The sequence below is a fragment of the Theobroma cacao genome, chromosome 2 (assembly GCF_053813885.1).
Source record: "Theobroma cacao isolate CCN51 chromosome 2, ASM5381388v1, whole genome shotgun sequence".
NCBI lineage: Eukaryota > Viridiplantae > Streptophyta > Magnoliopsida > Malvales > Malvaceae > Theobroma > Theobroma cacao.
In genome coordinates this window covers 49,488,173-49,491,763 of record NC_142640.1, presented here as the reverse complement: position 1 = coordinate 49,491,763, position 3,591 = coordinate 49,488,173, and the positions used below count along the sequence as shown (strand labels likewise).

At 34.4% G+C, this 3,591-nt stretch overlaps 1 long non-coding RNA gene across 1 annotated transcript; it reads left to right on the top strand.

Moving 5' to 3' along the window:
* Positions 1–1,217: 1,217 nt before the first annotated feature.
* LOC148764388 (uncharacterized) lies at positions 1,218–3,385 on the top strand. Its single transcript, XR_016024713.1, has 2 exons — positions 1,218–1,702; positions 3,167–3,385. It is a non-coding gene; the product is annotated as an uncharacterized LOC148764388 (long non-coding RNA).
* Positions 3,386–3,591: the final 206 nt, after the last annotated feature.

Below are 3,591 nucleotides of genomic sequence, written 5' to 3'. Positions count from 1 at the left end.
TATGATAAAATAAATTATTAATTATTATTAGTTATATAAATAAAATTTTAATTTATATAAAATATAATATAATATAAATAATTTTTAATATAAATATACTTATTTTTTTGTGGAGTGTGACTGATGATTTACATAACCTACAAATGGACCCCAACCCGAGCCTACGTGGGTTGTGACCATTGTCTTTGTACATTTCGCTTTGTGTTTGATAGCAGATTGGCATAGACAACCCATTAATATTAGATAAACAAGTTAAAACAAGCAAGACTTCTCTTGAAGTCAACCTTATTTAAGTTCTGGCCCCTTATATGCTCTTGTTCTAAAACAAGTAGAAGTTCATTTGGTCATCTGCTCTGCATTCTTGGTCAAAGCTTTCTCCTTTGCCATGTTTCCGTTGAGTTGCAGTTTGCCAATAGAGACTTATTCTATATATTTTTTATTATATTATTAAGCCTTTATGTAATTTCATTGATGTTACCATAAATATTAACATAATTTAATCAACTGAAATTCAAATATCTCTCAAAGTACTGAAATCTTTCAATAATTTTGTTGTTCCAAATCAATATATTATTGAAGCCATTTCAAAAAGAGTAGTTACACGTGAATAAGTTACCATTTACACTATCTGAACATATCAATTCTTAATTTCTCTTAAAATAAATATAACTTATCTTTATTTGATATAAACTTGCAAAGTGTATAAATATTAGTTTGATTAATGAAAATCTCTTCAATTTTTAAGGGGTAAAAGGTGTTTGCTCTAGTGTTAAAGGTTTTAGCAAAAAATAAAAATAAAGGGTATACACATTTTTGGGTTTTGCTAAAGATATTTCTTACGATTAGTGAAGAATGTTATCCTTGTAATGAGAGATGGCCTTCATCCCGTCTTACTTCTGAATAATATTTCTGTTTTTTTTTAAATTAATAAAAAATATATTTATTTATGATAAATTTCAATGTAGCAAATAATGGGACAAATATTCGAATGTCAGTATTCCTAAGCTTTGAATGTCAATAATAATTAGATATGAAAATTTGTCATAATTTTGAAAAATTAAATGGAAGTGTCACCCATGACAATCAGGCTTAATTATATAAATTCAAATTATTGTCAATTATAAAAAATACTTTTTTTTTTTAATTTTATTGGGGGATTTCCTGTATATTGGGCATCCTGTGAATGGTCGGGACTCGGTTACATCACAGATTCTTAATACCAAAATCGTGGAGAGACAAATGAGAGAGAAAAAAGAGGGAAATCGCGCAAAAACCTAAGAAAAGCTCGAAGAAACTCCATGATTTGAACATGGAACAAAGATTTCGTACTTTAATTTGACAAAGTCGAGAAAAATCCCATTCTTCTTTTTTTCCAGTGAATGGGTAGATGGAGAGCAGCTGCTCCGCTTCTCTTCAACCACTTAACCAAGACACCCTTCCCTTCTCATAAATTCCTTACCCATTCTCTCCCTCTCAAAGGACGACCAAAACCTCTTTGTCTACCCCCTTCTCTAAACCCACCTCTTCGTTTTCTTTTTACAAGACCATTCTCCGGAATCCCATCTCAAGTTCCAGTTTATACCAGCGATTCTGAGGATGGGTCGCCTGATTTTTACCACCAAAATCATGTGTTTGTTTCCCAAGAAGAAGAAGAAGAGGAAACCGGCAAGATTCCCATCAAAGCTTATTTCCGTTGCACCAGGTTCGCTCTCCGAAAATCAATGTTTCGGTTTTGAAGTTTGGGTGTTTCTAGGTATTGTGTTTTTAGTTCAATGGATATTCAAGATGAGATTTTTCTCTTCTTTTGATAGAAAAGAAGCTTTGGTGTTACTGGGTATTGTGTTTTTAGTTCAATAGATATTCAAGATGAGATTTTTTTTTTCTTTTAAAAGAAAAAAGGCTTGTTTGACTCAATGCATTTGCTCTTGTTACCTGATGGTATATTTGGTTTTGCTTTTTTTTTGTTGGTGAGTTGGGTTTTCTCAGACTTATGGTTTTGGCAGTATCGATTTGAAGAGCATGCAAGCTGAGAATTTAAGCAACATTGTCCCTCCGTCTTCTCGTTCATCAAATTATATTGGCCTCAGATATTGTGATTTCCCAACAGATATTACTGGAAGATGTTTAACAAACAATTTTGGTTTTTCAACTTCAATTAAACTTATTCTTACGTACTTATTCTGTTTAAAGGAGACGTTGCTTGATGTCATGTTCTTGACCATTGAGAAAAAGACTTTGCTGTCATTGAATTGTTAAACGGAATAGTTCCTAACAATAATCAGGTCAAAGGCTGACCAATGATAAAGAAGCTCTGTTCTCATTAGTTATCGTATGAGAGTATCCTTTGCCATGTTGAAAATTAAGTTTGATGATGATTATGTCATTAGCACCCTCAGTTCATTCTTTGGGCTACCTTCATCTTTAGCGTCCAATATGTTTTGAGTAGAGTAACATGTTCGGCTATGCTATTACCTTTGTGAGAAATCTGCCAAGCCTGCAAATAGCTTTTGATATTTGTTTGATTGAACATCATCTTTTCTCCAACACCTCTTTGGCTCTAGGCAATTGGAATGAAAGACAAAGTCAGCAGCTGTCGTTACATGGTTGTTTTTCAGTATGGGTCTGCTGTCTTGTTTAACATTCAGGACCATGAAATTGAGAGCTACCTCGAAATAGTTCGGATACATGCTTCTGAATTGCTTCCAGAGATGAGGAGGGATGGTTAATTCTTTTAGTATCATTTTGTTTTATTTTGGGGGGTCGGGTACATTTGGTGTCCTATGTTTTGTCAAATCTGATATATTTGTCCGCGTGAAAATGTCTGTGTCTTATATTTATATCATCAGCTACGGGTTAGTGGCATTAGAGGAGAGAGTGGACAAAACAGTAGGTCACATTCGTTAGTTCTTTGGTTCAAACTGCTCCAGCGAGCGACAGTCTAAACTATCTGCTTTTGTATCTTACGTCTGCATGCTAAATCATATCTACCAATCAGTATGAAGTTTATGATAAAAGATATGTTTATATAGTAGGGATTTGTCCTGTTTCTTCCATTTCCTTGTTTAATGTTACTCATAACAACAGATATGGAATTTGATTATCCGGTGGCTAACATGCTCATTACAAACTAATTTTCTGTTTTTTGTTTGTTTTTTTTTTGGATTAGATTATGCTGTCAAAGAGCAGCCATGGTTGGCTAAGGATATGCAGGGAGGACCAGACTTCGTTGTTCTCCAAACTTTAGACACTGACACTATCCGCATTATTGGACCACAAGAGTATAGCTAGATCCAAACACCATCCCATTACGTCCATAAGCAGCAGCCACTGTCACCCTACATATAGCCTTACTACTAATGGCAATGCATCTTCCTTTAGTCTCTAATCACCATTTACCATTGCTGATTTTCATTACCTAATGAGTTGATTGTCACGGGCAGGATAAAGCAGGGCATTGACTTGCTTGGAACACCAAACTCATCAAGCTTGGATCTTCCCGTTTCAACATCATATGTGACCGACAATACCTTCTCAGATAGAAGGGAGAAGGGTGTCAATGTTTTTGTTTCCTGGGGGGTGCGGGAAGGAAGA